Here is a 26,695-nt window from a genome sequence, read left to right as displayed (position 1 = left end):
TATTTATTACTCCATATTTTTAGTTATAATTAGTTAAACTTACTTTAAAACTTTAAATATATGAGTAAAATTTATTACTCCATATTTTTTTGTTATAATTAGTTAAACTTACTTTAAATATATAAGAGTAAAAATAACATGTCTCAAATATATTTTAAATCAAAAAGACAATCGATTAGGCACGGAGAGAGAAGACAAGGAATTGGTTAATGTCAAGAGGTCAGGCTACTGCTTGCCTTGGGTGAAGTTTGCCACTATTTGTTTTATTGGCATGGACGAAACTCTTTGGAGGCAAAAGAGAGCCATGGCCCTCCTAGAATCAGTGAGACCACTTGTAATGGCTCGTGAAAGGCCTCCTAGAATTAGTGGGGCCCACTATTTTCTTTTCTGCCCCCAAAAAAAAAAAAAAACCCCAACGGCTACATAATTTAATTTTTAGTTTTTTTTTTCTTTTACATATTTATTTACCTATCTATATATACATACACATACTACACAAACAAAACCCCTCAACACTCTCAATCTTTATTTAAACTCAAACACTTTTATACACTCCCAATCTTCCATTCCAAAAAAATGTCTCAATAAAATAACAACGATTTCTTTAACCATATGTTAAACAATCCAATCCCGTCACCGAATCATTCATCATTGAACCAAGCTAGCAATTCGTCTCTAAGCCAAACTAGTTTTTCTTAACAACAACAATTTGTCCTATCACAACAACTACCATTTCAACAACAATTACAATTTGTTCAACCACCAACACTACCATTTCAACAACAATTACAATATCAAAACATGAATCCATACTATACACAACCACAATTTCCTATCCCCCAACAACAATTCTTTTCACAATCTCAACAACAACAACTTCCATACAATTTGTCACAACATATAATACAACCGGCGCTTGAAAGCGTACCCGAAACACAACCCGAGACCGAAAAACAAAAATCTAAAAGAAATGAAAAATCTAAAGTAGGCGAAGGAAGTGAAAAGCCGAAACGTCAATTAATGCATTGGACTCCGGAAGAAGAAGTAATTTTGGCCGAACGTTGGCTCGATGCGACGGAAAATCCGAAAATTGGAAATTCACAATCGGTCGATTCGTTTTGGACAACGGTTGTATCCAACTATAATCAAGTCGCCGATCGAAAAAGAAACAACGATCAAATAACCAGGAAATGGACGAAAATGGCAAGTGATATCAAAGTTTTTATTAGTATTTACAACCAATTAAAAAAAAATTGGCCAAGTGGAGCTAATGACGCGGATATCATTGAAGCGGCGCGTGATGAATATCGGAAGCGTCAAAGTGCCGTGTTTACGCATTACAAAGCATGGCAAGCACTCAGAAGGTGTCCGAAGTTTTCTGTCCCGGATGGCATAATGACATCCCGTAGGCGTCCAATACCCGAGTCACCGATCACTTTGGGGGACGATCAACCTTTAAGGGTTGATCCAAACCCCGATCACACTACTTTATTCGGGGAAGACGCGATCCGGCATCCACCGGGTTGACAAGCCGGTAGAAAACGCTGAAAGAGTTCGGCTTCGTCTGATGCCGCTTCGTCTTGTTCATCCAAAGAAGTTCGTTCTCAACTGTTGGTCGCCCAAAAAGAAATTGCTTTAACTCAAAAACAAAAACGTCAATCGTCTTTAATGAAAGTAATGAATCGCGCCTTTCGAATTTTCAACACAAGCATCAACCCGGACTTGCCAACGGAAGACCAACAAATACTTCAAAAGTATCGACAAAAAATGAAGACGATCTTGTTAACCGACGAAGACACCGAAGAAAAACAAAACGAAGACGAAGACGACGACCCGACACCACTCGAGTAGTTCTTTTTTTAATAATAAGTTCGTATTTGTTTTTTATTAATTATGCAACGTTTTTAATTTATTTTATTTTATGTATTGTCTTTTATTTTTAATTATGTAATGTTTTTTAATTTCTTAATAATGTAATGTTTTAATTTTATTTAATAAAATGTTATTGGTATTTATTTTTTGTATTTAAATAATAATTTAAAATTGATTAAAGTCTGAAATGGAGTGTATGATTGTGAGTGTTTAGTGAAAGGAATGTGAAAGGAATGTTAAAGGGTTTGTGCTGATGTGGCGCTGATGTGGAGGAGAGAAGTTCAGTAAAAGAAGTGTATGATGGTATGTGGCCTGACACTATTGTAATTTACTAATGTCATGTTGGTAATTAATTTGTGTTGCTCTCCTACAAATATTTTGCAAATAAGTGTATCGTGAATCTATCTAGAAGTACTTACTACCATACATGTGACATCCTAATTAACCACACTATCATAATTATTTCATCAACGAATCACCTTCATATGTAAAATATTTAATTGGTCTTTAATTTTTACGAAGACAAGAAACTGATGCCCAAGCACAAATATAAATGGGTGGTTTACATCATACAAGGAAAAAGAAAGCTCATACACGATGTTCATGGTCAAAAAAAGCAAGTAAACATCTGTCGACCTGGCCCCCTTAACACTAAAGTTCAAGTTCCGTCACTGTTTATTGGGTTGGAATGTTAAACGAAGTTGAAGTAGGCTGTTATGCTAAACAGTTGTATCTTCTTTATTTACCATACCATTGTAAACGCTTTAAAAATTATACTATAAGGAAATTATAGTTGCTTTTCAAAAAATACACGGAGAAAGTATATGTTATATTGATATTTACAAAATTGTCGTGAATCCACATTATAAAGATACTTGTTATCAAAATCATACATTTGATGTACGATTTATTCTTTAAAAACGTACTATTGTACAAAGTATATGTTTTTAAGATCACGGGCGGTTTAACAATTTGTTACTCCGTAATTGACAACAACTATATATTTTATAGCAATCAAATATCGGTTTGTGACAATGTGTTTTTAACTGGATAATAGAAACTAAAAAGTCAATTAAATTATCGATTATAGGTACGCCCCTTGTGTCCTCAACTTACTTGAAGAAAAAGTTGTTAATTAAAATAGAAATACGTGGACGGCAGGATTCGAACCTGCGCGGGCAAAGCCCACATGATTTCTAGTCATGCCCGATAACCACTCCGGCACGTCCACCTTTTTGAAAGATTTGATTGCATCTACTATGTGTAAGTTATGAAATTGTTTTTTAATGGGACTAATATCTTAGATAATTAATTAATTATTAAGATGCTTATGAAGATATTTATTAAGATGTTCAATTGTTCATGATCAAACATTGGATGAAGGTCTCTTTCGTTCAAGACATATAACTAATTTCTTCCTCTAAAGTTGGCGAAAAGCAAAAGGCATATCTGGTAAGTAGTTTTGTAAGGGATTTGCTTTAATTTAGATATTTAATATTTAAATTGAATATTTGATAGTATTTGATTTGATTGATTGATATATGAATGATAATTAAAATTAAATAGCGGTACCAATATGTTTACTATCCAACCGAACTCGATGGACTTTACTGGTACTAGTAATAGTATACACAAATCTAGATCCCCTTAAATATTTGTATCAAACACAAACAATAGTATATACGATCAGTTAACAATCATCAACCCCGTGTTATATTAATCAGTGTCTGATGAAACTATATGTAGCTAGATCAGGAAGCTTCTAGCTAGAACGGAAAGCTTATCATTGAAATTTACTGTATATTAGAAGCAACTAGAGTTTACGTTTAAGAACACTATAAATAAGTTTATAAACTTTGTTTAACTAATTACAAAGTATAAATATATTTTTTTTAATATCGATTTTCCTTATATGAAATTGATATTAACATTATTCATGACATGATTGAATTATAAATATGAAATTAAATTATTTTTTGTATTCTTAAGTGTAGCCATAAGGGCTACGTTTAATTTACAAAAATTTTCACATGTGAGTAGATTGAATTACCCATAAATATTGATGGAGATTAAAATGAATATAAAATAGTTTGAAAAAAACTTATATTTTACCTATATAATCAAATATATATGGTCTCGTTCACAGGTGCATATTTGTTTCTGTAACATGTGAACACTTCATATAACTAACAATTTAACATTTAATTTGTGATAATGAACATATATTTGTTAATGAATGGAGCATTAATTAACATTCAGATGTAATTTGTTGCATTTAAAGGCATAAACCTATGAAATTAAAAAGTTCTCGCAGTTCTCGCTTTTTTTTTTGTGGTTCTCGTTGAAGCTGCCCCTAATACTTGGAAGGAACTTCATGTTGCAATTTCCAAATTACGTTGATTGGCCAAAGCACGTTACAAATGATATTAGAAAATTCAATATAAAAGTTTTGTCTTCTTTTCTTGTTTTCATATATTCAACTATATCCCCACACCTTAGAGTTTGCTTCCCATAATTAGCTTTATACACTTTTGTTATTGGTTCTTCTGAATCAACTTTTTCAACCGGCTTTATTTTCATTACATCGATTGGTACTCCAAGTAGTTCATGAACTGTTTTTTTAGTTATTAGAATTGATCCTTTTTTCAGGATTAAAGTTGATGTAGTTTCATCAAACTTATCAGCTAAATAACATTCAAGTTTTCTATTATTTTCAAACAATTCCATTTCTAAGATTGATACAAAACCTATCTCCTTGATTTTGTTTCTTTGCTGAATTGACATGAATTGTATGGCATTGTACAAACATCTCGAAGATGATCTTGATTTCATTATCTCTTCAACTTGTCGTATAGCTGCATATATTACATATGTAATCAGTATATACATACAGGGCCGGTCCCGAAAATTCGAGTGCCCTGAGCAAACAGAAAAAAAAGGTCCCTAGACCCTAACAAATAATATAAGTTAATTAAAAAACGACAATTAACGTCATATTAATATTTAAAAATTTGCTAAAGATTATTACTCTTACTTTGTTCAATGAATCAATTTGTTAATTAAAAATAAATTGCATAGCCTTTTGTGACAATTGACATCACTTCACAGGGTTACTTGTTCTTTGATCCAAAGATTTTTCCTTAGTTTGTATTAAATAAATAAAATATAACTATAAAGTTTATAAATATTAATTTATTACTCCATTATATTTTATTCAATAGGTTAGTAAAACCACGTCCACAATTTATCCGTATGTAAATGACATAAGATAGTGTTTTATAAGCTAGTGTGTTTAACTAGTGTTTTGTTTCCCACATCGCTACGTGAACAAGAAAATATATCCTATAAACTAAAGAGGGGTGGTCTATAAGTTGAAATGAACTAAAGCTGTACTGGTTTTGCTTGTCCCTGATTTTTCTTTGGACTTCTTAAATAATATTGGGCTTACTAATTTCGTAAACGATATTGGGCCCCCAAAAATATTGGGCCCTGAGCACTTGCTCACCTTGCTCCCCTATTGGGCCGGCTCTGTATACATACATTCAATACATGTAACATTTTTAAAAACTAATATGGATGAAAAGATTAAATAGCATATATAATAACTTCATTTGTCAATGAAATTTATTATCATGCATCATATATAATACTATCACTTTTATAGTTAAATATTAGCTTAAATTGACAACAAATAGAGTTACATGTTTCTTTTGTGTTATTCGTTTTGCAGACTTCTTTATATTGAACAAAATCATCATCATATTGGATTTTTTCACTAGTACCTTCACCCAAATTGTTTTGTTTACCTCTTGGAATGACATTATATTTCTTAAGCAATTGTAAAACAAATTCTCTAAATATTTTTGATCTATAATATCCAAACCAACTAGTTTCTGTTTTTTCCCCCTATTTGTAGTTGCACTGCTTTCCATTTTTCTTGATCTTTTTTGTCACCTATAACAATTTCAATAATATTAAGTATAAAAATATGATACACTTTAAATTATGTACATCCAAATAACATTTACTACATTTAATACTCTTTCATATAGTAGAGGTAAACCATATTATCAAAATATCTTTTATTATGAAACATTCATCAAGTAATGTTTTTATAAATTCACTAAATACATAAAATCTGACTCTTAAGCTTCATTAATACAAATAAGTTTATCACTAGAATCTTCATTATAACAAATCTGTATGATAATTCATACAAATTCTTTCAAAATACAAAGCACAATTGAATATTCTTTCATATAATCTTTTTTACTGATGATAAATCATAATACTCGTGATATGCAATATAATCAGGATGCATTAAAAAAAATATGATACACTTTGAATTATGTACATCCATATAACATTCACTACATTTAATACTCTTTCATATAGTAGAGGTTACCATATTATCAAAATATCTTTTATCATGAAACATTCATCACAAGTAATGTTTTTAAAAATTCACTGAACACATAATCTGACTCTTAAGCTTCATTAAAACAAATAAGTTTATCACCCGAATCTTCATTACAAAAAATCTGTAAGATAATTCATACAGATTCTTTCAAATACAAAGCATAATTTTATATAATAGTAGATTTATACAAAAAATGGTAGAATGCAACATACAATTCGTTAGAATTCATAACTCGTAATTAGTTCATCACCTGAATCTTCAGTTGCTTTCAATTTTCCTTTATCGCATAATTTTCCCCCTTTTTGATGATTCTCCTGTCATTTCGTATTTTGATATTTCTTCAGTTCTTTATGTTATCGATTATTATTCAATCGAAGATTCATGTGTTAAAACGAGTGATTGAATGAAGGAATTGGATCGATTAAACCCTAGAAGATTGAACGATGAATCGAGTAAACCCTAGAATTATGAACGAATTCAATCAGTATTATTTTTATTTTTATTCATTTTATTTTATTTTCGTTATTATTTTTATTCAGCGCTTTTTTCATCAGATTTACAATTTGACAAAATTGCCTCTCCGTGTTATTTAAGTTGTTACCAGCTGATCCACTAAATTGGTTAAAAATAAGAACATTTAGAAAAGACACTTCATGATGAATGTTATTATTTTGGCGGAAAAACGCTCGAAAAATAAATATATCAATTGTCGTGTTTTTCGAACGTATGTTGAGGTTTTAGACATTGGGGTTTAGATATTAGGGTTTAGATATTAGGGTTTATAGGGTTTAGATATTAGGGTTTATGGTTTAGATTTAGGGTTTAGATTTAGGATTTAGATTGAGTTTTTAACACGATCGATTTAGAGTTTTGGGTTTAGGGTTTGGTGTTTTGGGTTTATGGAATAAACTCAAAACACTAAACACCAAACCATAAACCCTAAACCCTAAACTCTAAATCGGGCTAAATTTTACTTCACAAAACATGAAAACAAAACGTTAACATTTTTCACGAACAATATTATCTTGAATGTTATTTTTGTCGATCGTTTTCCCGCCAAAATAATAACATTCATCACGAAGTGTCTTTTCTAAATGTTCTTACTTTCATCCAATCTATAATGTTCGTGAACAAAGTTTTTTCAAAAAATGAAAAAAAAAAAATTTGGCTTCCCCCCGCTTCCCCCCGATTGGTTACTTCCCCATTGATCCTGCCCCTATATATATATATATATATATATATATATATATATATATATATATATATATATATATATATATATATATAACCATTACCAATAATACTAATTATGGCAGTTATGTAAATACCCCCAACTTTGGGGGCATTTTTGTAAACCTTTTTTTTAAAATTTTTTTTATAATTTTTTTTACCTTTTTTACTTCTTTTTTCTCCTTCCTTTTTCATTTCTTAATTTCTTTAACGTTTAATTGCCCGTCCTTTAACCATTTTTTACCGTTCAATTATGAAACAACTCAACCCGCATTAACACCAGCCCATAAAAATTTTTCCTTTTAATACGCGTTAAATAATATTTTAGGTCCCAATTGAGTTTCCATAAACATCTTTAATACAATAGAAGGTTTAATAAACCTTAAAACATTTAGTACACTGATTAATTGTCCAAACGGACATACACGACCCGACTAGTTTAGTTTCCAACCAAAACCGAGCATGGTGATTTGGGACTACGCTACCAAATCCTAATCGAATACAAAAGCAAGATCTTCTAAGAAACCTAGCCAAGATCTCTAATTCCCAAGCTTACCCGAGCCGCCAAGCTTACGAACCTATAAAAATATCAACAACGAGAGGGTAAGCTAACGCTTAGTGAATGATAATATACTACATACATATATATGCATAAAATGGACACGCCACACAAAACCGAATACCGCATACCGGAGCATCCAAGCATAAAGGCAAGCTAGTCTAAGCATACCGTAAGATCACTATGCAACGAGCTAAAGATATATCAACAAAATATAAGTTCACCAACAACGATGTGAACAATGCCAATAAGCTACACCCGGAGGGTTAGCTATATCACGACAAAACAACGTTATACGTATACAATATATATATATATATATATATATATATATATATATATATATATATATATATATATATATATATATATATATATATATATATATATATATATATAACTCGAATAACATAAAATGCTTACAACACAATAATCATGGTTAACCAAATCTTCGCAAGGGAATGACTTCGCGAAACAAGTCATCGATGTTCATAACAACCATTAGTGCACTTAACACTTCGTACACTAACCCCACGGGTGGCGTCTTAACACTTCGATACTTCACCCCGGGTGGCGTCTTAACACGTCGACACTTCACCCCGAGTGGTGTCTTAACACTTCGACACTTCACTCTTCATTTTACTTGAGGTGGCATCTTAACACGTCGATCCTTCTCCTCGAGTGGCGCCTTAACACATCGGTACTTCACCCGTTATTCTCTTGGAGTGGCATCTTAGCACATCGATACTTCACTCCGAGTGGTGTCTTAACACATCGACACTTCACCCCGTCATACTACTTTGAGTGGTGTCTTAGCACATCGACACTTCACTCGTCACGTGAACGTGGTGTCTTAGCACATCGACACTTCACATTTCACGCTACACAAATAAATACATTATATATCTACGCATATAATTATTCCACTCACTATATTAACCCTTCGTCATTGGGGTTATATAAGTCCACCTCACACGCCCATGTGATAACGTACACACAAAGTGTGCACCTCGCCAAAGGTGGTCAACCAAAACGCACAACCGTGCCAATTGGACCTATACACAAGTCCATCAAACCCACCTATATGTGAAGTGAGCTCTATAACCGAGAACCACTTCACCCGACCCGCACCCATCCTACACATACATATGCACATAGGATTTTAACACTCACCTTGTCGCCTTGAAGAAATGCTTCCAAGTAATTCGCAACTCGTCAATGGAAAGTACCTAATCCATTATCACAAATTCAACAACACACTTAGATTGGATTTACAAACCAACCCAATTTGACACTTAGTGCAAATTCGACCCAAATGCACTTTCAAGGACAAATCGCGTCCAAACTAACCAATAATCACTAACACAAGTGATAATAGTCCTAATATGCCAATAAAACCCGAACACAAGTGTTAAACACTTATCGTTCTCAAAATCGCCCATAAACCCTAATTTTGACCCATAAGGTCAAAATCTCACCATTTACAAGTTTTGACACCAAACATGTTTAACTCGGTTTTATACTTCAACTTAATCCATTTTAAGTTTATAAACCTCAATGAATCGACATTCGGGTTATAATCCTCAACAAACCCTAATTTTGACTCTAGTCAAAGTTAGTCAACCACAAGAACCCTAAATGTCCCCAAAACCTCAATAATCACTAATACTAGTGATTATACACCATTCACAAGTCTTAAACATGGTTAAATCATTAACCAACCCAAAACCCGCCAATAACAACAGTAAACCCGAATATTGGTGTTAATCTCCAATTAACAACTAAATGGGTTTTATCTATGAATCATACAATCAAAAGCTTCAAATTTGAATGATGAACACGAAAATGAAATTCGGAGTTAGAGCTTACCACTAGTATCACCGTGTAGCTAAGAACGAGAAGAACACACTTGTCAACTACGCCAAAGATCAACTCCCGATTCTTCCTTTCCAAAAATCCTTTTGAAATCAAATGGGTGTTTGAGTTTGAGAGGAAAAATGAAAAGAAAAGGGAAATTAAAAGTGAGAAATGGAATGGGTGGACCAGATTTAAGATCCCCATCTGGCTCAAATGCGAAATGACCAATTTTCCCCTCTCTTTACTTAAATATTGCGAAAACAGGGACCAGTCCGCTCACATTGCCGCGCCGCGGCCTTAAACGTCGCGTCGCAAGAATTGCCCTGAACTGGTGCTTTTGTTTGCATGCTTTCTGACCCAGATTTACACGAAACGCCACGCCGCGGCCTCACTTGTCGCGCCGCGACACCCTGCACGATCTGATTCATTTTCTCGCGTACAACTTCAACATACGAATAAGCCTCGAAGCTTTTATACGCCTATCTTACGTACCCAATTTGTAGTGACCCGAACTTTTCCATGTTTATATATATATTAAATGAAATTGTTATTTACATGATTAAGTGTTTCCAACATGTTAAGCAATCAAACTTGTTAAGACTTGATTAATTAAAATAGGTTTCATATAGACAATTGACCACCCAAGTTGACCGGTGATTCACGAACGTTAAAACTTGTAAAAACTATACGATGACATATATATGGTTATATATATAGCTAACATGATTTTATCATAAGTATGTATCTCATTAGGTATTTTAACAATGAGTTATATACATAAAAATGAGACTATTAATTTAAGAAACTCGAAAACGATATATATAACGATTATCGTTATAACAACGTCTTACTAGGTACATATGAATCATATTAAGATATTGATACACTTGGTTAATTATGTTAAATGATAAGTAAATATATTATTAAGTGTATTAACAATGAAATACATATGTAAAAATAAGACTACTAACTTAATGATTTCGAAACGAGACATATATGTAACGATTATCGTTGTAACGACATTTAACTGTATATATATCATACTAAGATATATTATATATCATAATATCATGATAATATAACAATTTAAAATCTCATTTGTTATAATAAACAATGGGTTAACAACATTCAACAAGATCGTTAACCTAAAGGTTTCAAAACAACATTTACATGTAACGACTAACGATGACTTAACGACTCAGTTAAAATGTATATACATGTAGTGTTTTAATATGTATTCATACACTTTTGAAAGACTTCAAGACACTTATCAAAATACTTCTACTTAACAAAAATGCTTACAATTACATCCTCGTTCAGTTTCATCAACAATTCTACTCGTATGCACCCGTATTCGTACTCGTACAATACACAGCTTTCAGATGTATGTACTATTGGTATATACACTCCAATGATCAGATCTTAGCAGCCCATGTGAGTCACCTAACACATGTGGGAACCATCATTTGGCAACTAGCATGAAATATCTCATAAAATTACAAAAATATGAGTAATTATTCATGACTTATTTACATGAAAATAAAATTACATATCCTTTATATCTAATCCATACACCAACGACCAAAAACACCTACAAACACTTTCATTCTTCAATTTTCTTCATCTAATTGATCTCTCTCAAGTTCTATCTTCAAGTTCTAAGTGTTCTTCATAAATTCCAAAAGTTCTAGTTTCATAAAATCAAGAATACTTCCAAGATTGCAAGTTTACTTCCAAGTTTTCTAAATCCATTCCAAGTAATCATCCAAGATCAAGAAACCTTTGTTACTTACAGTAGGTTATCTTTCTAATGCAAAGTAATAATCATATTCAAACTTTAATTCAATTTCTATAACTATAATAATCTTATTTCGAGTGGAAATCTTACTTGAAATTGTTTCCGTGTCATGATTCTGCTTCAAGAACTTTCAAGCCATCCAAGGATCCTTTGAAGCTAGATCTATTTTTCTCATTTCCAGTAGGTTTATCCAAGGAACTTGAGGTAGTAATGATGTTCATAACATCATTCGATTCATACATATAAAGCTATCTTATTCGAAGGTTTAAACTTGTAATCACTAGAACATAGTTTAGTTAATTCTAAACTTGTTCGCAAATAAAAGTTAATCCTTCTAACTTGAAATTTAAAATCAACTAAACACATGTTCTATATCTATATGATATGCTAACTTAATGATTTAAAACCTGGAAACACGAAAAACACCGTAAAATCGGATTTACGCCGTCGTAGTAACACCGCGGGCTGTTTTGGGTTAGTTAATTAAAAACTATGATAAACTTTGATTTAAAAGTTGTTATTCTGGGAAAATGATTTTTATTATGAACATGAAACTATTTCCAAAAATTATGGTTAAACTCAAAGTGGAAGTATGTTTTCTAAAATGGTCATCTAGACGTCGTTCTTTCGACTAAATGACTACCTTTACAAAAATGACTTGTAACTTATTTTTGCGACTATAAACCTATACGTTTTCTGTTTAGATTCATAAAATAGAGTTCAATATGAAACCATAGCAATTTTATTCACTCAAAACGGATTTAAAATGAAGAAGTTATGGGTAAAACAAGATTGGATAATTTTTCTCATTTTAGCTACGTGAAAATTGGTAACAAATCTATTCCAACCATAACTTAATCAACTTGTATTGTATATTATGTAATCTTGAGATACCATAGACACGTATACAATGTTTCGACCTATCATGTCGACACATCTATATATATTTCGGAACAACCATAGACACTCTATATGTGAATGTTGGAGTTAGCTATACAGGGTTGAGGTTGATTCCAAAATATATATAGTTTGAGTTGTGATCAATACTGAGATACGTATACACTGGGTCGTGGATTGATTCAAGATAATATTTATCGATTTATTTCTGTACATCTAACTGTGGACAACTAGTTGTAGGTTACTAACGAGGACAGCTGACTTAATAAACTTAAAACATCAAAATATATTAAAAGTGTTGTAAATATATTTTGAACATACTTTGATATATATGTATATATTGTTATAGGTTCGTGAATCAACCAGTGGCCAAGTCTTACTTCCCGACGAAGTAAAAATCTGTGAAAGTGAGTTATAGTCCCACTTTTAAAATCTAATATTTTTGGGATGAGAATACATGCAGGTTTTATAAATGATTTACAAAATAGACACAAGTACGCGAAACTACATTCTATGGTTGAATTATCGAAATCGAATATGCCCCTTTTTATTAAGTCTGGTAATCTAAGAATTAGGGAACAGACACCCTAATTGACGCGAATCCTAAAGATAGATCTATTGGGCCTAACAAACCCCATCCAAAGTACCGGATGCTTTAGTACTTCGAAATTTATATCATATCCGAAGGGTGTCCTGGAATGATGGGGATATTCTTATATATGCATCTTGTTAATGTCGGTTACCAGGTGTTCACCATATGAATGATTTTTATCTCTATGTATGGGATGTGTATTGAAATATGAAATCTTGTGGTCTATTGTTACGATTTGATATATATAGGTTAAACCTATAACTCACCAACATTTTTGTTGACGTTTAAAGCATGTTTATTCTCAGGTGAATACTAAGAGCTTCCGTTGTTGCATACTAAAATAAGGACAAGATTTGGAGTCCATGTTTGTATGATATTGTGTAAAAACTGCATTCAAGAAACTGATTTCGATGTAACATATTTGTATTGTAAACCATTATGTAATGGTCGTGTGTAAACAGGATATTTTAGATTATCATTATTTGATAATCTACGTAAAGCTTTTTAAACCTTTATTTATGAAATAAAGGTTATGGTTTGTTTTAAAAATGAATGCAGTCTTTGAAAAACGTCTCATATAGAGGTCAAAACCTCGCAACGAAATCAATTAATATGGAACGTTTTTAATCAATAAGAACGGGACATTTCAGTTGGTATCCGAGCGTTGGTCTTAGAGAATCAGAAAATTTGCATTAGTGTGTCTTATCGAGTTTGTTAGGATGCATTAGTGAGTCTGGACTTCGACCGTGTTTTCTTTAAAAATGATTGCTTAACATTTTTGTTGGAAACTATATATTATTAACATGTATATATTATGTGATATATTAATCTCTTAACATGTTTGATATTGTGTGATAGATGTCTACCTCTAGCACAAATCTCATTGACTCACCTAATAATAACGAAGAGTCGAATATATATTGGACTAATTCACAAGTTCCCGAAGAAGAACCGGAAGAAGAATCAGAACCGGAAGAAGAATCAGAACCGGAAGAGGAGGAACCGGAGGAGGAAATAGAACCGGTGGGGGAAATAATAAAACGGTTAAGTAAAAGAAAATCCTCAACCAACCGACCAAGGTTAATTATGGTCAATGGTGTTTCCGCCAAGGAAGCAAAATATTGGGAGGATTACCAATTCTCCGATGAATCGGATTCCGATGAGAATTCCGATGATGTTATAGAAATTACCCCAACTGAATTTAAAAAGGCAAAAGAAAATAATAAGGGAAAGGGTATAAAAATAGAGAAATCTAATTCCAACCCCGGTGAACTTTATATGTATCGTCAACCCCCGAAGCCCTTAAGTTGTAACAATGACCCGGGAACCTCTAAACCACCAGGTTTTTCTAAACCGTTGTGGAAAACGACAGCTCGTATTAGGGGAACATCATATATCCCTAGAAACTTGGCAAAACGAACCAAAACTGAAGAAGAAGAAACGAGCGAGTCGGAATAAGATAGTTGTATTCGTGTGGTGTAACATATGTAATATAGTGTGCTTATGCTTTATGATATATGTAAAAATTGCTTGTATTAATAAGTATTTTTTTTTATGAATCTAACTCTTGTCTATTTTACAGTATAAAAACACAAAATGGATAGACAACCCAATATTTTAAGAGACCTACCCGGAGACATGATTGATGAAATCTTGTCTAGAGTCGGTCAGAATTCTTCGGCACAACTATTTACGGCGAAATCAGTTTATAAGACATTCGAAGAACGTTCCAAGAATGTCTTGGTTTATAAGAGACTTTCATTTGAAAGATGGGGGATATCACATTGGGAAACTCATAAGTTACGATGTGTTTACTTTGACGCATATATTGCGGGGAACCCAAATGCTATTTTACGCAACGGGTTAAGAAATTATTTTGACTCAATGTATCCGAATATAGGACTTCATGATTTAGAAAAAGCGGCTAACATGCAACATAAAGAAGCATGCTATGCTTACGGGTTAGTAATGTTCGCTTCTCACCAAAGTGAGAAAAAGAACATCGGGCTACAATTATTAAACAAAACGTTCCCACAAGTGACGGAGTCGGTAATTGGGGTAAGAAATGAGGTTTTTAGGTTATTACGAGACTGTTGGTCATTACGTAACCCTCGTCCCTTTGACGATGTTACAACACGCTGTCTTATCAACGGCCATAACGGTTATGTTCCACAAGACCAAGGATGGGAAGTTGTCCTAGTAAAACTAGAATGCATGACTTGTTTCTGGACGTATGAATTACGTGTCTTTATTGCCTTTGCTGAACGACTTGTGTACTAGCTAGAATTATCTTCACAACTATCTTGTATCAAAGTTATTGTGTGCTATATTTCATGCTTTATGTAAAATAAGCGGTATTGTAAGTTTGTAAAATATTGTATAAAAGTTTGAATGCGAAATATTATTATAATCAGTTTTTCATATAGAATTGTAGTAGTTGAATTGTATATTAGCTACTAAGTATGAACTTAACGGGTAGGTACTACCCGAATTTAAACTTATAAAACGCTAATATGAAGAAAAAGCTTTTATAAATGAGTTCATATTATGCTAGGAAATACTATTAACTACTCTTAATATTCTGTATGATTAACTTGTTCCATTTGACTATTTTGAAGAAAATGGCACCGACTACTCGACACACCGTGAATATGAATGAAGAGGAATTCCGTACTTTTCTAGCTTCAAACATAGTCGCAGTACAGGCTGCGCTACATACCAACAATAACCTTGGATCTAGCAGTACAGAAAATCGTGTAGGATGCACCTACAAAGAATTCACTGCCTGCAAACCTTTGGAATTTGATGGAACCGAAGGACCGATCGGATTGAAACGGTGGACCGAGAAGGTCGAATCGGTGTTTGCCATAAGTAAGTGTACTGAAGAGGACAAAGTGAAGTATGCTACGCATACCTTCACAGGTTCTGCGTTAACATGGTGGAATACCTATCTAGAGCAAGTGGGACAAGATGATGCGTACGCACTACCGTGGTCAGCATTCGAGCACTTGATGAACGAGAAGTACCGTCCCAGAACCGAGGTCAATAAGCTCAAGACAGAACTTAGAGGGTTACGAACCCAAGGATTTGATATTACCACGTACGAAAGACGATTCACAGAATTGTGCCTATTGTGTCCGGGAGCGTTCGAAGATGAGGAAGTGAAGATCGACGCGTTTGTGAAAGGATTACCGGAAAGAATCCAAGAAGATATAAGTTCACACGAGCCCGCCTCCATACAACAGGCATCTAGAATGGCTCACAAACTAGTGAACCAGATTGAGGAAAGAATTAAAGAACAGACGGCTGAAGAGGCCAATGTGAAGCAAGTCAAAAGAAAGTGGGAGGAAAACGGTAATAAGAATTACCAATACAACAACAACAACAATTACAATAATAATCGCAACAATTATCCCAACAATCGCAACATCAATCGCAACTACAACAAACGGCCCAACAACAACAACAATAACAACAACAACAACAACAACAACAACAACAACAACAACAACAACAACAACAACAACAACAACAACAACAACAACAACAACAACAACAACAACAACAACAACAACATCATCAACTACAACAATCATCCCAACAACAATAACAACCGCAACAACAACAACAACAATCAGAAGCAGCTATGCCAAAGGTGTGAAAAGTATCACTCGGGGTTCTGCACCAAATTTTACAACAAGTGTAAAAGAAATGGTCATAGCGCCAACAATCAGAAGCAGCTATGCCAAAGGTGTGAAAAGTATCACTCGGGGTTCTGCACCAAATTTTACAACAAGTGTAAAAGAAATGGTCATAGCGCGGCGAAGTGTGAGGTCTACGGACCAGGGGTTAACAGAACGAAAGGAACAAATGGTGTCAGAACGAGTAATGGCGGAGCAAGTAGTGTCGGAGCAAGTTATGCTAATGTAGTTTGTTATAAATGTGGAAAACCAGGCCACATTATTAGAAATTTCCCGAACCAGGAGAACACGAATGGACAAGGCCGCAGAAGAGTTTTCAATATTAATGCGGCAGAGGCACAGGAAGACCCGGAGCTTGTTACGGGTACGTTTCTTATTGACAATAAATCTGCTTACGTTTTATTTGATTCGGGTGCGGATAGAAGCTATATGAGTAGAGATTTTTGTGCTAAATTAAGTTGTCCATTGACGCCTTTGGATAGTAAATTTTTACTCGAATTAGCAAACGGTAAATTAATTTCAGCAGATAATATATGCCGGAATCGAGAAATTAAACTGGGTAGCGAAATATTTAAGATTGATTTGATACCAGTAGAGTTAGGGAGTTTTGATGTAATAGTTGGCATGGACTGGCTGAAGACGATGAAAGCAGAGATCGTATGTTATAAAAATGAAATTCGCATTGTACGAGAAGAAGGAGAACCCTTAATGGTGTACGGAGAAAAGGGCAACATGAAGCTACATCTTATAAGTAATTTGAAGGCACAAAAACTAATAAGAAAAGGTTGCTATGCTGTTCTAGCACACGTCGAGAAAGTACAAACTGAAGAAAAGAGCATCAATGATGTTCCCGTCGCAAAAGAATTTCCCGATGTATTTCCGAAAGAATTACCGGGACTACCTCCACATCGATCTGTTGAATTTCAAATAGATCTTGTACCAGGAGCTGCACCAATAGCTCGTGCTCCTTATAGACTCGCACCCAGCGAGATGAAAGAACTGCAAAGCCAACTGCAAGAACTATTAGAACGTGGTTTCATTCGACCAAGCACATCACCATGGGGAGCTCCTGTTTTGTTTGTCAAGAAGAAGGATGGTACATTTAGGTTGTGTATTGACTACAGAGAGTTGAACAAACTTACCATCAAAAACCGTTATCCACTGCCGAGAATTGACGACTTATTTGATCAACTACAAGGCTCGTCGGTTTATTCGAAGATCGATTTACATTCTGGATATCATCAAATGCGAGTAAATGAGGATGATATTCCAAAAACTGCTTTTAGGACGCGTTATGGTCATTACAAGTTTATGGTTATGCCGTTTGGATTGACTAACGCACCAGCTGTGTTCATGGACCTTATGAACCGAGTGTGTGGGCCATATCTTGACAAGTTTGTTATTGTTTTCATCGATGACATACTTATTTACTCAAAGAATGATAAAGAGCACGAAGAACATTTGAGAAAAGTGCTAGAAGTATTGAGGAAAGAAAAACTGTACGCTAAGTTTTCAAAGTGTGCATTTTGGTTGGAAGAAGTTCAATTCCTCGGTCACATAGTGAACAAAGAAGGTATCCAGGTAGACCCGGCAAAGATCGAAACCGTTGAAAAGTGAGAAACCCCAAAAACTCCGAAGCATATACGTCAATTTTTAGGATTGGCTGGTTACTACAGAAGATTTATCCAAGATTTCTCCAAAATAGCAAAACCCTTGACTGCATTAACGCATAAAGGGAAGAAATTTGAATGGAAGGATGAACAAGAGAAGGCGTTTCAATTATTGAAGAAAAAGCTAACTACTGCACCTATATTGTCATTGCCTGAAGGGAATGATGATTTTGTGATTTATTGTGACGCATCAAAGCAAGGTCTCGGTTGTGTATTAATGCAACGGACGAAGGTGATTGCTTATGCGTCTAGACAATTGAAGATTCACGAGCAAAATTATACGACGCATGATTTGAAATTAGGCGCGGTTGTTTTTGCATTAAAGACTTGGAGGCACTACTTATATGGGGTCAAAAGTATTATATATACCGACCACAAAAGTCTTCAACACATATTTAATCAGAAACAACTGAATATGAGGCAGCGTAGGTGGATTGAATTGTTGAATGATTACAACTTTGAGATTCGTTACCACCCAGGGAAGGCAAATGTGGTAGCCAACGCCTTGAGCAGAAAGGACAGAGAACCCATTCGAGTAAAATCTATGAATATAATGATTCACACTAACCTTACTACTCAAATAAAGGAGGCGCAACAAGGAGTTTTAAAAGAGGGAAATTTAAAGGATGAAATACCCAAAGGATCGGAGAAGCATCTTAATATTCGGGAAGACGGAACCCGGTATAGGGATGAAAGAATTTGGGTACCAAAATTTGGAGATATGAGAGAAATGGTACTTAGAGAAGCTCATAAAACCAGATACTCAATACATCCTGGAACGGGGAAGATGTACAAGGATCTTAAGAAACATTTTTGGTGGCCAGGTATGAAAGCCGATATTGCTAAATATGTAGGAGAATGTTTGACGTGTTCTAAGGTCAAAGCTGAACATCAGAAACCATCAGGTCTACTACAACAACCTGAAATCCCGAAATGGAAATGGGAAAACATTACCATGGATTTCATTACTAAATTGCCAAGGACTGCAAGTGGTTATGATACTATTTGGGTAATAGTTGATCGTCTCACCAAGTCAGCACACTTCCTGCCAATAAGAGAAGATGACAAGATGGAGAAGTTAGCACGACTGTATTTGAAGGAAGTCGTCTCCAGACATGGAATACCAATCTCAATTATCTCTGATAGGGATGGCAGATTTATTTCAAGATTCTGGTAGACATTACAGCAAGCATTGGGAACTCGTCTAGACATGAGTACTGCCTATCATTCTCAAACTGATGGGCAGAGCGAAAGGACGATACAAACGCTTGAAGACATGCTACGAGCTTGTGTTATTGATTTCGGAAATAGTTGGGATCGACATCTACCGTTAGCAGAATTTTCCTACAACAACAGCTACCATTCAAGCATTGAGATGGCGCCGTTTGAAGCACTTTATGGTAGAAAGTGCAGGTCTCCGATTTGTTGGAGTGAAGTGGGGGATAGACAGATTACGGGTCCGGAGATAATACAAGAAACTACCGAGAAAATCATCCAAATTCAACAAAGATTGAAAACCGCCCAGAGTCGACAAAAGAGCTACGCGGACCGTAAAAGAAAAGATATAGAGTTTGAAATTTGAGAAATGGTCATGCTTAAGGTTTCACCTTGGAAAGGCGTTGTTCGATTTGGTAAACGGGGGAAACTAAATCCAAGGTACATTGGACCATTCAAGATTATAGATCGCGTCGGACCAGTAGCTTACCAACTGGAGCTACCTCAACAACTCGCGGCTGTACATAACACTTTCCACGTTTCAAATTTGAAGAAATGTTTTGCTAAAGAAGATCTCACTATTCCGTTGGACGAAATCCAAATCAATGAAAAACTTCAATTCATTGAAGAACCCGTCGAAATAATGGATCGTGAGGTTAAGAGACTTAAACAAAACAAGATACCGATTGTTAAGGTTCGATGGAATGCTCGTAGAGGACCCGAGTTCACCTGGGAGCGTGAAGATCAGATGAAGAAGAAATACCCGCATTTATTTCCAGAAGATACGTCAACACCTCCAACTGCTTAAAATTTCGGGACGAAATTTATTTAACGGGTAGGTACTGTAGTGACCCGAACTTTTCCATGTTTATATATATATTAAATGAAATTGTTATTTACATGATTAAGTGTTTCCAACATGTTAAGCAATCAAACTTGTTAAGACTTGATTAATTAAAATAGGTTTCATATAGACAATTGACCACCCAAGTTGACCGGTGATTCACGAACGTTAAAACTTGTAAAAACTATACGATGACATATATATGGTTATATATATAGTTAACATGATTTTATTATAAGTATGTATCTCATTAGGTATTTTAACAATGAGTTATATACATAAAAATGAGACTATTAATTTAAGAAACTCGAAAACGATATATATAACGATTATCGTTATAACAACGTCTTACTAGGTACATATGAATCATATTAAGATATTGATACACTTGGTTAATTATGTTAAATGATAAGTAAATATATTATTAAGTGTATTAACAATGAAATACATATGTAAAAATAAGACTACTAACTTAATGATTTCGAAACGAGACATATATGTAACGATTATCGTTGTAACGACATTTAACTGTATATATATCATACTAAGATATATTATATATCATAATATCATGATAATATAACAATTTAACATCTCATTTGTTATAATAAACAATGGGTTAACAACATTCAACAAGATCGTTAACCTAAAGGTTTCAAAACAACATTTACATGTAACGACTAACGATGACTTAACGACTCAGTTAAAATGTATATACATGTAGTGTTTTAATATGTATTCATACACTTTTGAAAGACTTCAAGACACTTATCAAAATACTTCTACTTAACAAAAATGCTTACAATTACATCCTCGTTCAGTTTCATCAACAATTCTACTCGTATGCACCCGTATTCGTACTCGTACAATACACAGCTTTTAGATGTATGTACTATTGGTATATACACTCCAATGATCAGCTCTTAGCAGCCCATGTGAGTCACCTAACATATGTGGGAACCATCATTTGGCAACTAGCATGAAATATCTCATAAAATTACAAAAATATGAGTAATTATTCATGACTTATTTACATGAAAACAAAATTACATATCCTTTATATCTAATCCATACACCAACGACCAAAAACACCTACAAACACTTTCATTCTACAATTTTCTTCATCTAATTGATCTCTCTCAAGTTCTATCTTCAAGTTCTAAGTGTTCTTCATAAATTCCAAAAGTTCTAGTTTCATAAAATCAAGAATACTTCCAAGATTGCAAGTTTACTTCCAAGTTTTCTAAATCCATTCCAAGTAATCATCCAAGATCAAGAAACCTTTGTTACTTACAGTAGGTTATCTTTCTAATACAAAGTAATAATCATATTCAAACTTTAATTCAATTTCTATAACTATAACAATCTTATTTCGAGTGGAAATCTTACTTGAAATTGTTTCCGTGTCATGATTCTGCTTCAAGAACTTTCAAGCCATCCAAGGATCCTTTGAAGCTAGATCTATTTTTCTCATTTCCAGTAGGTTTATCCAAGGAACTTGAGGTAGTAATGATGTTCATAACATCATTCGATTCATACATATAAAGCTATCTTATTCGAAGGTTTAAACTTGTAATCACTAGAACATAGTTTAGTTAATTCTAAACTTGTTCGCAAATAAAAGTTAATCCTTCTAACTTGACTTTTAAAATCAACTAAACACATGTTCTATATCTATATGATATGCTAACTTAATGATTTAAAACCTGGAAACACGAAAAGCACCGTAAAATCGGATTTACGCCGTCGTAGTAACACCGCGGGCTGTTTTGGGTTAGTTAATTAAAAACTATGATAAAATTTGATTTAAAAGTTGTTATTCTGGGAAAATGATTTTTATTATGAACATGAAACTATTTCCAAAAATTATGGTTAAACTCAAAGTGGAAGTATGTTTTCTAAAATGGTCATCTAGACGTCGTTCTTTCGACTGAAATGACTACCTTTACAAAAATGACTTGTAACTTGTTTTTGCGACTATAAACCTATACGTTTTCTGTTTAGATTCATAAAATAGAGTTCAATATGAAACCATGGCAATTTTATTCACTCAAAACGGATTTAAAATGAAGAAGTTATGGGTAAAACAAGATTGGATAATTTTTCTCATTTTAGCTACGTGAAAATTGGTAACAAATCTATTCCAACCATAACTTAATCAACTTGTATTGTATATTATGTAATCTTGAGATACCATAGACACGTTTACAATGTTTCGACCTATCATGTCGACACATCTATATATATTTCGGAACAACCATAGACACTCTATATGTGAATGTTGGAGTTAGCTATACAGGGTTGAGGTTGATTCCAAAATATATATAGTTTGAGTTGTGATCAATACTGAGATACGTATACACTGGGTCGTGGATTGATTCAAGATAATATTTATTGATTTATTTCTGTACATCTAACTGTGGACAATTAGTTGTAGGTTACTAACGAGGACAGCTGACTTAATAAACTTAAAACATCAAAATATATTAAAAGTGTTGTAAATATATTTTGAACATACTTTGATATATATGTATATATTGTTATAGGTTCGTGAATCAACCAGTGGCCAAGTCTTACTTCCCGATGAAGTAAAAATCTGTGAAAGTGAGTTATAGTCCCACTTTTAAAATCTAATATTTTTGGGATGAGAATACATGCAGGTTTTATAAATGATTTACAAAATAGACACAAGTACGTGAAACTACATTCTATGGTTGAATTATCGAAATCGAATATGCCCCTTTTTATTAAGTCTGGTAATTTAAGAATTAGGGAACAGACACCCTAATTGACGCGAATCCTAAAGATAGATCTATTGGGCCTAACAAACCCCATCCAAAGTACCGGATGCTTTAGTACTTCGAAATTTATATCATATCCGAAGGGTGTCCCGGAATGATGGGGATATTCTTATATATGCATCTTGTTAATGTCGGTTACCAGGTGTTCATCATATGAATGATTTTTATCTCTATGTATGGGATGTGTATTGAAATATGAAATCTTATGGTCTATTGTTACGATTTGATATATATAGGTTAAACCTATAACTCACCAACATTTTTGTTGACGTTTAAAGCATGTTTATTCTCATGTGAATACTAGGAGCTTCCGTTGTTGCATACTAAAATAAGGACAAGATTTGGAGTCCATGTTTGTATGATATTGTGTAAAAACTGCATTCAAGAAACTGATTTCGATGTAACATATTTGTATTGTAAACCATTATGTAATGGTCGTGTGTAAACAGGATATTTTAGATTATCATTATTTGATAATCTACGTAAAGCTTTTTAAACCTTTATTTATGAAATAAAGGTTATGGTTTGTTTTAAAAATGAATGCAGTCTTTGAAAAACGTCTCATATAGAGGTCAAAACCTCGCAACGAAATCAATTAATATGGAACGTTTTTAATCAATAAGAACGGGACATTTCACAATTCACCTATAAATCATATACGGGGAAAAACGGGGTGTTACAACTCTCCCCCACTTAGACTCGATCACGTCCTCGTGATCCTCGTCACTTAACCTAACGGACCACCCTTCACGGTCCTCAAACATAAGTCCCAACCGACTTTCCTAAGCAATTCTTCCCACTGAATTGCCTTTAACAACTAAATCTTCACCCGCGATTTATCAAATCCACAATCCGAGCACTAAAACCATGCTCATTCCCTAACATCGGGAAAACTCATCCAATCTCGTACCGAGATATCAACCCCTTAGCGTACCCTTACCGAGTACAACGCTAAAAGCAACCAAGTCTCAACCTAAGGTCAACAATCCGAAACGATGAAGACCGAACCAAACGAACCCTTACGGATAACACCAATCACTATACATCCCTTGTAGTGCGCAATACTACCAATACGCAACTATCGTAACATCATAGTAAATGGTTAAGACCGATAACGCCCAAAACGACTATGGTAACGTTAATCCCAAGGTGTACAAAATCGACTATCGTCACACCCGTAGCAACATGTGAGCGAAACACGGCTATCGCATCACTAAACATACAATATGGTCCTCACGACCCCACCATTGGTGTATAAAACAACCAATAGATCAAACATCATGGTCCTTACGACCCCACCATCGGTGTATAAAACAACCGACAGATCACTCAACACCGGATGAAGTCAGCGGACTCCGTCAACGGTCATGCTTCACCGATATAACACCTCGCTCATGATGAAGTCAGCGGACCCCGAAGGTCATGCTCCACCAATCGCATATTCCCATGATGAAGTCAGCGGACCCCGAAGGTCATGCTTCATCAATCATCAATACCATGATGAAGTCAGCGGACTCCGAAAGTCATGCTTCATCAATCACCAATACCATGATAAAGTCAGCGGACTCCGAAAGTCATGCTTCATCAATCAACGCCCTTTTGGCCTCGAACGACGAGTAGCGTAACATCGCGCTCTGCTACGCCATAGTGAATCCTAACGGATACCACTAACCATTCACACACTCGAGCAAGAACCACCTATATCAATATAGGCACAAAACAATAATTCTCTAGAAGAGAATCCGACACACACCTCCCTTAACCAAAGGATTTCACCTTGCTCACCAAACACGTCCATTATCTCTCAACGAGATTTACCACATTACCACCTCGGTGATAATTCAAATCCAAACCATAAGTACAATTTATCCAAAATTGTAATCTACCAAAAGCATCATCCGAAATCTCCCACTAAAACTTCCTCGTGCGGGAGTGTAACTCCCCCACTTGGTACTACGTCCCATATCCACACTTGTACAACCGTACAATGCTACCAAAGGTAGACTTTACAAACGATTGGGCTCACACGACCCATCACCATATCTTGCTCCAGCCTTGAGCACACGAAGGATTTCAATCAATCCTTAAACACTTCCAACGAAAAGTGTACCACAAATTACACAAACTATACTCTCGCAATCATCCAATTGCTATAGCTTGTCAACTTCCACCTAGTCACTCATGTACCTAAGGGTTTCACTCCCGTACCCTAAGTACAATGTAACCATAACACACTCGGAGTCGAATCACCACGCTAGTAGGTATAAAAGAGGCACCTAATGTCGCGTCACGTAGACTCCTTTACTAACATACATCGAGATCAACACTCGATTTCTCGGGTTTCATCCCACCCGTCGAACCTCTTGGTTCATCAACTTCAACACAAAAGCGAACACGCGCTTAACAACCGAACACCTGAGCCCACCCACATGGCTTGGTAGAAACGTTTCCCAAATACTAAGGAATGCTTGGCTGCACCAAGTCTTACGCCCTTCACCCAACAATCAAATGTCACCATAGGGTACTTCCATTAGGAACGTCACCCATATCAATAACATGCACAAACAATGCATCTAATCATCTCAGACTCAACGGTGCATAATAAATAATCAAAGGACATATTTATTAAAATGAAACGTACCTTAACGTCTCCTTGCCGCACCCGTCCCCACTAACTTGGGACATTCTGACTTACGATGTCCTTCTTCTTGGCAATTGAAGCACACCATACCATCACCCCTTGGTACTGAACATTCCCAAGACTTGTGACCCCTCATGCCACAATTGTAACATCTAGATGCACTAGAATCCGGTATACTCGTCCGCGTACCACCCGTGCTCACACTCGGACCCTTAGTCCTCTTACTCGGAGCACCATACGAAACAACCCTTCTCTCACTTGAAGGTTCACCAATCTTTGATCGCGTATACGACTCGAAACCTCTAGCCATCGCGAATAATTCCGCAAACGACTTCGCGTAACCCCGGCTAATCTTATTCTTCAAGTCATCATTCAAAGTTCGATAGAAATCTTGCATCAACAAATTATCATTCCCCAAATACTACGGGCAAAAACGAGCCTTCGCCATAAAGGTCATCTTGAGAGTATTCAAATCCATAGAACCCTGTTGCAAATTTCGCAACTCATTATGCATTTTCGATAAATCGGCTGCAGTCCGGAACTCCTCGAAGAATTCCTTCTTAAACTCATCCCACGATAACGCCATAAACGGTTCACC

General features: G+C 34.7%; 1 non-coding gene across 1 annotated transcript; it reads right to left on the bottom strand.

The window, feature by feature from the left end:
- Positions 1-3,021: 3,021 nt before the first annotated feature.
- TRNAS-AGA (transfer RNA serine (anticodon AGA)) lies at positions 3,022-3,103 on the bottom strand. The gene has a single exon. It is a non-coding gene; the product is annotated as a tRNA-Ser (tRNA).
- Positions 3,104-26,695: the final 23,592 nt, after the last annotated feature.

This window comes from Rutidosis leptorrhynchoides, chromosome 3 (genome assembly GCF_046630445.1).
Source record: "Rutidosis leptorrhynchoides isolate AG116_Rl617_1_P2 chromosome 3, CSIRO_AGI_Rlap_v1, whole genome shotgun sequence".
Lineage (NCBI taxonomy): Eukaryota > Viridiplantae > Streptophyta > Magnoliopsida > Asterales > Asteraceae > Rutidosis > Rutidosis leptorrhynchoides.
This window is presented reverse-complemented; position numbering and strand designations above follow the sequence as displayed.